Source organism: Haematobia irritans, chromosome 4 (genome assembly GCF_050003625.1).
Source record: "Haematobia irritans isolate KBUSLIRL chromosome 4, ASM5000362v1, whole genome shotgun sequence".
In the NCBI taxonomy this organism is placed as follows: Eukaryota; Metazoa; Arthropoda; class Insecta; order Diptera; family Muscidae; genus Haematobia; species Haematobia irritans.
In genome coordinates, this window is record NC_134400.1 from 93,966,045 (window position 1) to 93,977,870 (window position 11,826).

Sequence of the window (11,826 nt, forward strand, 5' to 3'; positions counted from 1 at the left end):
CTTGACGTATTTCTTTCAATTTTGCATTTAAAAAACCTGAACACCCCTAATTTTGAAGGTGTGTGTGTGTAGAATGTTGCTCCTATTTTGATTTTGGAATTCACTCTTCAGTTGTCAAAATGTCGTCCAAGCAAGAAGAGCAGCGTATCAAAATTTTGCTCGCGCATCGCGAAAATCCGAGCTACTCTCACGCAAAGCTGGCAAAATCGCTAAAAGTTGCCAAATCAACCGTTACAAATGTAATTAAAGTGTTTGGGGACGTTTGTCGACAGCCAGGAAGTCTGGATCGGGGGGAAATCGAAAACCGGAAGCCGCTGAGACGACAAAGAGAGTTGCCGGTAGTTTCAAGCGAAACCCTAACCTCTCTCTCCGAGATGCCGCAAATAAGCTGGGTGTATCGTCTACAACCGTGCATCGAGCCAAAAAACGAGCCGGACTATCGACTTACAAGAAGGTAGTAACTCCAAATCGAGATGATAAACAAAATATGACGGCCAAAGCGCGATCCCGGAGGCTGTACACGACGATGCTGACGAAGTTTGACTGCGTGGTAATGGACGACGAAACCTACGTCAAAGCCGTAGGTTTGAAAAGCAGCATTTTCATAGCTTCCGGGACGGTCAACCAAGAAATTTACGTGAAAGAGTGTTTGAATAAACGTCTGCTGCCTATCCTGAAGAAACACGGTTGTTCCGTACTGTTTTGGCCGGATTTGGCATCTTGCCATTACGGTAAAAAGGCCATGGAGTGGTACGCCGCCAACAACGTGCAGGTGGTTCCCAAGGACAAGAACCCTCCCAACACGCCAGAGCTCCGCCCAATTGAGAAATACTGGGCTATTGTCAAGCGGAACCTAAAGAAGACCAAAAAAACTGCTAAGGACGAGCAGCAGTTCAAGGCAAACTGGCTTTCTGCAGCGAAGAAGGTGGACAAGGTAGCTGTACAAAATCTGATGGCAGGTGTCAAGCGTGAGGCCCGGCAATTCGGATTTGGAAAAGCGAAAGCCTAACTGAATATTTTTCCTGAATTTTATACTAATTGAACTTGGAAAAGAAATTTAATTTGATTTTTTAAATAAACGATTTCACCGATTTAAACCCGTTTTCCCTTGACCAAATTTTGACCTTTAAGGACCATAAAGAGGTGTGCATCGGTCCATGTTTTGGTGCAGCCCCAATATAGACCGATCTCCCGATTTTACTTCGTGGGCTCCTAGAAACCGTAGTTTTTATTCAATGTGCTGGAATATATTGTGCCGAATACATTGTGTATGGATATAGGTTTTTATATAGCCATATTATAAAACGACCCTCCGGGGCTCTAGATTCTGTAGGGTTTTCAGAACAGCAATTAGTTGTACTGAATATGGTGAGTTCCGGTCCATGTTTTTGGGGGAAAATTGCTTCTGTAACATAAACTTCCAAACACATTCTGCTTAAAGCATATAGATTTTCAGGAATTGTTCAAACAAAATATTGTTTGTAGTGTTCAAACATATTATGTTTCATCTTAGACATAAATTAATATATGTTTGCATCCACACATATTATATTTAAAAATTATTATGTTCCAAATATAATATGTTCTAACATATTAAAATATATGTTGCAAACATGTTATGCTAGCTAATGAACATCATAATATTTCGGCAATGTTTAAAAATATATATGCTTCCTGCTAAATATGTTTGGGATGATTTTTTAGGGTGTAGAAGTTAGAAAGTCAACTGATTATTTGCATTGTTCTGTACTTTTTGTTGTCCCAAATAAAAATTTTAACTTTAAAAGGCCAAATAGCGTATTTTTAAGACTGGTCTAAAAAACTCCGTCGGAAGTTGAAAAAAATGAAGAAGGATCCTGGGATGCTCTTGAAAAGAAATGTTTGTGGAACAACTTCCAATTTTTTGCATGCTGGGTACGCTTGTAGAGCCATGAGCTTCAACATTGAGACCTTTCATAAAGAAATGAATTTTTTAGCGACTAATGACACATCCAAAAATTCTTAACCTACATTTTTTTATACCTTATTGTTCCAAGAATATATAAAAAATATACAAACGTATATCATTTTTTTTTCGAAAAAATATAATGCATTGAAAAAAAAATTGCGGAAATTTTCTGCATTTTTTGATTTCCAGAGGCTACAGCAAGCAAACGGCTCAATAAATTTCACGTTTTGCTTTTTTTATTATTTGATTGAGCATTTAGCTCAAAGATTGCGCTTTTAGATATTTCTTATATTTACTAATAAATTATTTAAAATTTTGTTTGTACGTATACCTTTAAAATTTTCGAAAATTGCCAAAATCCTGACTTTAACCGCGTTGAGCAACTTTTTGGCAAAAGTTTTTCAAAATATTTTTTCACAGTTTTTATAACAATCAGTGAGAGATTCTAAAACTGTAAGTGCTCATTAAAAAATTTGTGTCTTGAAAAATCTCATACATTTCCTGGACAGGTCTGGTAAGTCCATACGTGGTATATATTAAATCAAAAAAGATCGATCCAATACGTATATAATTCAGTTTGACAAAGTAGTCATAAAATTTTGACAAAATTTTCTACAGAAATAAAATTTTAACAAAATTTTCTATAGAAATAAAATTTTCACAAAATTTTCTATAGAAATAAAAATTTTGACAAAATATTCTATAGAAAGAAAATTTTGACAAAAATTTCTACAGAAAAAAAAATTTAACAAAATTTTCTATAGAAATAAACTTTTGACAAAATTTTCTATAGAAATAAAATCTTGGTAGATTATTTGTGGCTCGAGTGGCAACCATGATTATGAACCGAATAAAATTTGAACAAAATTTTCTATAGAAATAAAATTTTGACAAAATTTTCTATAGAAATAAAATTTTTAAAATGATGAAATTTTATTATGAACCGAATAAAATTTTAACAAAATTTTCTCTAGAAATAAAATTTTGACAAAATTTTTTATAGAAATAAAATTTTGACAAAATTTTCTATAGAAACAAAATTTTGGTAGATTATTTTTGGCTCTAGTGGCAACCATGATTATGAACCGATATGGACCAATTTTTGTGTGATTGGACCAATTTTGGTATGGTTGTTAGCGACCATATACTTACACCACGTTCCTAATTTGAACCGGATCGGTTGAATTTTGCTCCTCCAAGAGGCTCCGGAGGTCAAATCTGGAGAACGTTTTATATGGGGGCTATATATAATTATGGACCGATATGGACCAATTCTGGCACGGTTGTTAAAGATCATATACTAACACCATGTTCCAAATTACAACCGGCTTGGATGAAATTTGCTTCTCTTGGAGACTTCGCAAGCCAAATCTGGGGATCGGTTTATATGGGGGCTTAATATAGTTATGCGTCGATGTGGACCAATTTTTGCATGATTGTTAGAGACCATATACCAACACCATGTACCAAATTTCAGCCGGATCGGATGAATATATAATTATGGACCGATGTGGACCAATTTTTGCATGGTTGTTAGAGACCATATACCAACACCATGTACCAAATTTCAGCCGGATCGGATGAAATTTGCTTCTGTTTTAGGCTCCGCAAGCCAAATCTGGGGATCGGTTTATATGGGGGCTATACGTAAAAGTGGACCGATATGGCCCATTTTCAATACCATCCGACCTACATCGATAACAACTACTTGTGCCAAGTTTCAAGTCGATAGCTTGTTTCGTTCGGAAGTTAGCGTGATTTCAACAGACGGACGGACGGACATGCTTAGATCGACGCAGAATTTCACGACGACCCAGAATATATATACTTTATGGGGTCTTAGAGCAATATTTCGATGTGCTACAAACGGAATGACAAAGTTAATATACCCCCATCCTATGATGGAGGGTATAAAAAAATTGGAAGTTCTTCTAAAGGTACAACTTTAAAGCGCTTCCAAAAATGTTCTACCAAAGATGTTCTTTATTTTAACTGCACAGGAAGTTCATTTGAGTTAATTTTTTTATAACTCGCGTTTTTCATACTTTTAATGGGAAATATACATACTTTTAATGGGAAATATACATACTTTTAATGGGAACGAAGAATATCGTGACTCACGAATAATTTTATGATTAATTTACCTTACCGAAGTGTCTGAAAACAGGAGTATTATTAAAATCGAGAGTGATATTAAACTCTTAACATCCAAGGTGTCACTAAAATTGTAATTGAATTTAACTCTTAAGCGTTTTATGTTGGTGAGCAGGAATATTTTCGTGAGTGTAATTCGTTACTCACGCACACTCACGAAGATATTATTTTCGTGACTCACGCTCACGCACGACATTTTGGATTGTTAATCACGCTCACGCACACTCACGTTGTTGTGATGAGCGTGACACACGACTCACGCACGAATCACGAAAAATTTCGTGAGTCACGACAATTTCGTGTCACGTGCACACCTCTACTCTCAATAGCTCTATTGTTACACTAATACAAAAAGTTTCGTTATATTAACGAAATGTGTCGTTAAAAGCCAATGACACAAATTCGTTAATACAACGAAATTTTTCGTTATAATGACGAATTTTCTGTCAATCAACGTAACGTTTCGTACTATTAACGAATATTTTCATTGTATTAACGAAAATGTTTCGTTATATCAAAAATTTTCGTTGGCTGACTTTTAATGAAATTTTCTTTGTGTGAACGCGTGCTACATGGCATTTGTCACCGTCAACATGTCATACAAGTCAAAAACATAGGTTGTACACCCAAAGAAAAACTTTCCTCCTGAACGAATTTTTAGACAAACGAAATTCCGATTTTTTATGAAGTACTGTCTTTAATAGCAAATAAACCCGAATTTATTACAAGCGATTCAACGATTGTCTCAACTCTGTTTTATTTGCTTTTAAAGAATTTTTTTTTATACCCTCCACCATAGGATGGGGGTATATTAACTTTGTCATTCCGTTTGTAACACATCGAAATATTGCTCTAAGACCCCATAAAGTATATATATATATTCTGTGTCGTGGTGACATTCTAAGTCGATCTGAGCATGTCCGTCCGTCCGTCTGTTGAAATCACGCTAACTTCCGAACGAAACAAGCTATCGACTTGAAACTTGGCACAAGTAGTTGTTATTGATGTAGGTCGGATGGCATTGCAAATGGGCCATATCGGTCCACTTTTACGTATAGCCCCCATATAAACGGATCCCCAAATTTGGCTGCCGATCCTCTAAGAGAAGCAAATTCCATCCGATCCGGCTGAAATTTGGTACATGGTGTTAATATATGGTTTCTGACAACCATGCAAAAATTGGTCCACATCGGTCCATAATTATATATAGCCCCCATATAAATCGATCCCCCGATTTGGCTCGCGGAGCTTCTAAGAGAAGCAAATTTCATCCGATCCGGCTGAAATTTGGTACATGGTGTTGGTATATGGTCTCTCACAACCATGCAAAAATTGGTCCACACCGGTCCATAATTATATATAACCCCCATATAAACCGATCCCCAGATTTGACCTCCAGAGCTCCTGGGAAGAGCAAATTTCATCCGAGTCAGTTGAAATTTGGTACATTGTGCTAGTATATGGCCGTTAACAACCATGCCTAACTAGGTCCATATCGGCCTATAGTTATATATAGCCCTCAGATAAATCCATCCCCAATCACACAAAAATTGGTCCATATCAAGTTCATAAATGTATATAGCCCACATATAAGCGACCCCCATATTTCAATTCTGGCTCTCTACGTACCGTGCAAAAGTCCATATCGATTCGTAATTAAATATTTGTAGACTTACCTATACATACCTTTTTTGTCTAATATATACCACGTATGGACTAACTAACAATTTAGAAAACGATGTTAACAAGTTTTAAGATACAACAACCCAATTAATTCGATTGTGGATGACAGTCTTTCGTAGAAGTTTCTACGCAATCCATGGTGAAGGGTGCATAAGATTCGGCCTGGCCGAACTTACGGCCGTATATACTTGTTTAATATTAAAAGTAAACTTTGCTCGTCTAAAATGTCTTTCCTCACAAAAGAAAACTTTTCTTTCAGTGTATGTATTTATGTGCAATAGAATCACTAATCTCTCCCACTGTTCATTGTAGAAATTGATATTTGGGGTTTCAAATATCAATGGTACATTGTTTTGGAGATGGTACATGTCTCTTGATACAAGTCTCAAAGGTTTGATTCTTAACAGACGAACCATGCGACCGTTGAATATTTGTTATAAACGAGCACTTCACTCAGTATCATGCCATTTCTTGGCATTCGGACTGAGTATGTTTTGGGAATACTCTCATGTCATTCCATTTAATGTATGAGCTTAAGTTGAGTCAATAAAAATCCTTTGTAATCAAAAACCACATAAAACCACAACTTTTCGCTACGGTCAAATGAATTTATATTTGTTTTTTGTTTTCCTTTTTACGTGTGTATGTATGAACGTTATCACGCCCCCTCTAAGGATATGTGCGCTTTTCTAGTTGCGCCATGTCCTCGACGATGGAGGAAAAGCACAAAAATTTCTATGATGATGATGATGACATGGTTTATATGCGGGAAGCTTTGTTGAATTCTGATAGAGTCCTTCGAGAAAGTTGCCTTAACATACTGACTGTTGCATTTAATCTACCCTTTAATATATTTTATATAACATCAATTGAGGAAGAAATGGCGAATATATATTCCATTGAGTTCACGACTGTAACGACAACAAATTATCAAATCATGTTAGAGATGTGCATATGACACACTGACAAAAAAAATATAGTCATAAGCACAAAGATTTGTTGTTCTTGTTCAAACCCTCAATATTAATAAATTATAAAACAAGTATATACAGCACTAAGTTCGGGCGGGCCGAATCTTAAATACCCACCACCATGAACCAAATATTAGGGTTTCCTTTGAAATTTCAGGAGGGCTTAAGGACTTGAGGACACTTCCCGAAGATAAATTAAAAGATTTCACCTATGAGGACTATATCAGATTCTGGATTTATAAGAACATTTTGGTTTGAGTTTTAGAGGAATCATTAACATCTCTTGTAAGTGTGCAAGAAAATTATAAAATACCGTCTTGATTTGAAATCTTAAATCTGTAGTAGTAAAATCTGGAAATTTTACATTGAGTTTCAAGCAATTTTCATGATCAGTGCGCCTTCTACACCCTCAAGAAGTGAAGTCGGTGTATATGGAGGCATTACCAAATGGACCGATAAAAACTTAATCCGATACACGTTTTTGTGAGCCTAAAATACCAGAATATTTACAATTTCAGGCAAATCAGATAAAAACTACGGTTTCTAGAAACCCAAGGAGTTAAATCGGGAGATCGTTCTTATGGGGGCTATACTAAAATATGGACCGATACTCACCGTTTTCAGCACACCTCTTCATGACCCGAAAATACCTCTAGATTTCCAATTTCAGGCAAATAGGATAAAAGCTTCGGATTCAAGAAGCCCACACCTAACCTAACCTAATATTGGGAAATCGGTCTATATGGGGGCTATACCAAAATATGGACCGATACTCACCATTTTCGGCACACCTCTTTATGGTCCTAAGATACCTCTGGATTTCCAATTTCAGACAAATTGGATAAAAGCTACGGTTTCTATAAGCCCAAGACCCCAAATCGGGAGGTCGTTTTATATGGGGATCATACCAAAATATGGACCGATACTCACAATTTTTGGCACACGTATTTGTGGTCCTACAATACTTCTAGATTTCCAATTTCAGGTAAATTGAATAAAAACTGCGGTTTCTATAAGCCCAAGAAGTAAAATCGGGAGATCGGTCTATATGGGGGCTATACCAAAACATGGACCGATATAGCCAATCTTCGAACTTGACCTGCCTTCAGACAAAAGACGAGTTTGTGCAAAATTTCAGCACGATTTCTTCATTATTGAAGACTGTAGCGTGCTTACAACAGACAGACGGACATCGTTATATCGTCTTAGAATTTCTCCCTGATCAAGAATATAAATACTTTATATAGTCGAAAATCGATATTTCGATGTGTTACAAACGGAATGACAATCTTATTATACCCCCGTCACCATTCTATGGTGGTGGGTATAAAAATTCGAATTTTGTTTGTTAGTATGTTCCGCGCAAGATCCGAAACAGCTGCGCCAATGTACTTGACAGAGATCCGCTACTTTATTTTACGACATGTGGTCGAGGAAAGGGACCTCCCCTTCACACGACTTTTTCAAAGTACAGTGAAAAAAACCAAACATCTCCGATATACTTGAAATGTACAGAGGGGATGGGGGTACCAGGTTCTACTATTTCTTCCCAAAAAAGTTAGAAGTTGTTCCACAAACATTTCTTTTAAAGCGCATCCCGGAATTCCCCTTCAAGTTTTTTCACCTCCTATGAAGTCCTTTTGGACAGCCTCACAAATTTTTATTTTAAATCGCGTCCGGGAATTCCATATCGATTTTTTTAATTCCAATGCCGGCCTTTTGGACAAGGACTAGAAAGTACGCAATTCGAATATTTTATGTGAAAAATTTGGGCATTTAAATTAAAAAAAAAAAAAAAAAAAAACAAGTATATACGGCCGTAAGTTCGGTCAGGCCGAAACTTATGTACCCTCCATCATGGATTGCGTAGAAACTTCTTCTAAACATTGCCATCCACAATCGAATTACTTAAGTTGCGGTAACGCTTGCCGATGGCAAGGTATCTTAAAACCTCCTAACACCATCTTCTAAATTGTATGTAAGTCCATACGTGGTATATATTAAATCAAAAAAGATCGATCCAATACGTATATAATTCAGTTTGACAAAGTAGACATAAAATTTTGACAAAATTTTCTACAGAAATAAAATTTTAACAAAATTTTCTATAGAAATAAAATTTTCACAAAATTTTCTATAGAAATAAAAATTTTGACAAAATATTCTATAGAAAGAAAATTTTGACAAAAATTTCTACAGAAATAAAATTTTAACAAAATTTTCTATAGAAATAAACTTTTGACAAAATTTTCTATAGAAATAAAATCTTGGTAGATTATTTGTGGCTCGAGTGGCAACCATGATTATGAACCGAATAAAATTTGAACAAAATTTTCTATAGAAATAAAATTTTGACAATGATGAAAATTTGATTATGAACCGAATAAAATTTTAACAAAATTTTCTCTAGAAATAAAATTTTGACAAAATATTCTATAGAAATAAAATTTTGGTAGATTATTTTTGGCTCTAGTGGCAACCATGATTATGAACCGATATGGACCAATTTTTGTGTGATTGGACCAATTTTGGTATGGTTGTTAGCGACCATATACTAACACCACGTTCCTAATTTGAACCGGATCGGATGAATTTTGCTCCTCCAAGAGGCTCCGGAGGTCAAATCTGGAGAACGTTTTATATGGGGGCTATATATAATTATGGACCGATATGGACCAATTCTGGCACGGTTGTTAAAGATCATATACTAACACCACACTGAAAAAACAATGAACCCTTTTCCATTGCAAAATGAACTAAACTGTAGTAATATTGACCATGATTTAGCCCTTAAGATTTTTTTCAACTTGTCTATTTTATAATTTTCTTAAATTTTAGTTCATCTATAACATTGTAGTTTAGTTCATTTTTACAACACCATAAGATTTATATACCCCTACCAAGTTAAAAAGTCAGTATTATTTTAGTTTACTTGCTTATTTTGTGAGAAACTCGATAATAAAAATTGGTTAACAGTCTCTTTCAAATGTCGACGACTAAAGTATTTTTAAATCAATCATTCCACAGTACAGAGAAATTAAATAATTAAAGGAACAACAAACCGTTTTACTATTATGGAAATTTTCATACATTAAAATTTAACTTTCTTTAAGCAAAAGTACTTTATTATAAAAACTTATGATGAAAGTTCTTAATACAATGTTTTTTGTGAATAAAAATTATGACCACGTGGAACAGAGAGTAGTTCATTTGAACCCGCTGTTTGGACATTTTGACTTATCCTTTTTTTTATTCATCGTAGGTAGTTTTTTCACATATCTTGCTGGAAAAAATGGAAACAAAAATGAAAATTGTTAAAAATTAACACCATGTAATGAAATATAATTTTTAATTCTTCATTTTAGCTTGTAACTTACCATATTTGGGGCATTTTATCAAATGGTGTAAAGAATTAAACTTTTCTTTGGAAAACGTATCTCATAAAATTTGTACCTGAAACAATTAGAGAAATAATGAAGTATTATAAATAAACTCATAAAAATGTGTTGTTATCGATGTGAAGGATATAAAAAAATAAATATTCTAGTTGAAAGAAAGCCAAAGTTTTAATATAAAACTTACCAATTCTCTATTAAATTGTACGCTGAGGGGATATATAAAAAGTTGTCCAAATTTATTTGGGTTACTCTGAAATTAAATATTAAATAAAATTATTAAATAAGTTTTCAAAAAATCTAATGAAAAAAATAATAATATGCATTAAAAACCAAATATTCTTGATAACCCTAGACAGTCATCATTCGTCAAAATGACGACACGTAATTTCATTTTCGATTTAAAATGCATTTTAGTCTATTGGTAAATGGTGAATTTAAGTTATACTAATTCGACCGTTTTATGAATTTTTGTTTTATACTACTTAAAACCAAATTGAATAAGAAAATAAACTCAAGTTTGGTTCACTTTTTCGCTCACGATGAAAATTTTAGCGTCTTGAAATGAGCCGTAGTCAAAATGACGAAGGCTGACGTTAATGTACAAAAAATAAGGATGACTGTCCAGGGCTAAAAGAAAGTTAAAGAATCCTTACCAATTCACTATTAAATTACAGGCAAAGGAGTTCTAAAAATTTGTCCAAATGTTTAAGGGGTTATTCTGAAATTAAATATTTGTTTTTACATTAAAAATATTACATTGGTTTCCAAAAAATTTGATTAAAGAAATACTAAAATAAGGCATTAAAAACCTGTAATTTTGATGATAAAAAGGTCACAAAAACGTAAATATTCTAGTTAAAATAAAGCCAATTTTTAAAAGAAAACTTACCAATTCTCTATTTTTTATTTGTTCAAATCCATCTGGAGTTGCTCTGAAATTAAATATTGTTTTTACAACAAAGAAAAACATTAAACTGGTTTCCAAAAAAATTAATTAACAAATAATAATATACGTAAAAAATATTCTTTTTAAAAGAAATTCATATTAAAAAAATACTTACCAATTTATGAATAAACTATACGCTGAGATATAACAAAAATTTTCTAAATTCATCTGGAATTGAATATTAATTTTTTACATAGAATAATAAAAATTTCGATACACTTTCAACATATTTTCCTAAATATTCGTAATAAATTTTTTCTAAACTACCGATAAAATATTAATAACTTTCATTTAAAAGGTTTAATAAACAAACACCAATATATGTCTCAAAAATCCAAAATATTCCATGCCTTTATACTCCCTTGTTGCATACCTACTTAAAAGATGCAACAACCCACGCCAACGCCAACTATACAACTGAAGCATGCCAAACAAAACCAAGCAAAGCCAAAACATTCCTACAACAACAAAAACACATGTGCCTTTATTGAAAACAACACCTCATCCAGCCAAATAAACCATCCGCGAATAACAAACACACACACGCAAACCACTAAATGAACAAAAATAAAAACAACCCCACGCTCATGTATACACAACAAAACTCAAGTAACATCATCTTTACATTAATCACATTCCACTATGCCGATAAAGAACTCTGTACTATGCACTAGTTCATCGCATCTGCTGACAATTTACTCCAAGAATAATATTCGTAAAGGCACA

General features: G+C 33.9%; 1 long non-coding RNA gene across 1 annotated transcript; it reads right to left on the minus strand.

The window, feature by feature from the left end:
* Positions 1 to 9,859: 9,859 nt before the first annotated feature.
* Positions 9,860 to 10,405, minus strand: LOC142233431 (uncharacterized). The gene is made up of 3 exons (XR_012721404.1): positions 10,339 to 10,405; positions 10,134 to 10,209; positions 9,860 to 10,039 (listed from the first exon to the last, which is right to left on the minus strand). It is a non-coding gene; the product is annotated as an uncharacterized LOC142233431 (long non-coding RNA).
* Between the last annotated feature and the right edge of the window lie 1,421 nt (positions 10,406 to 11,826).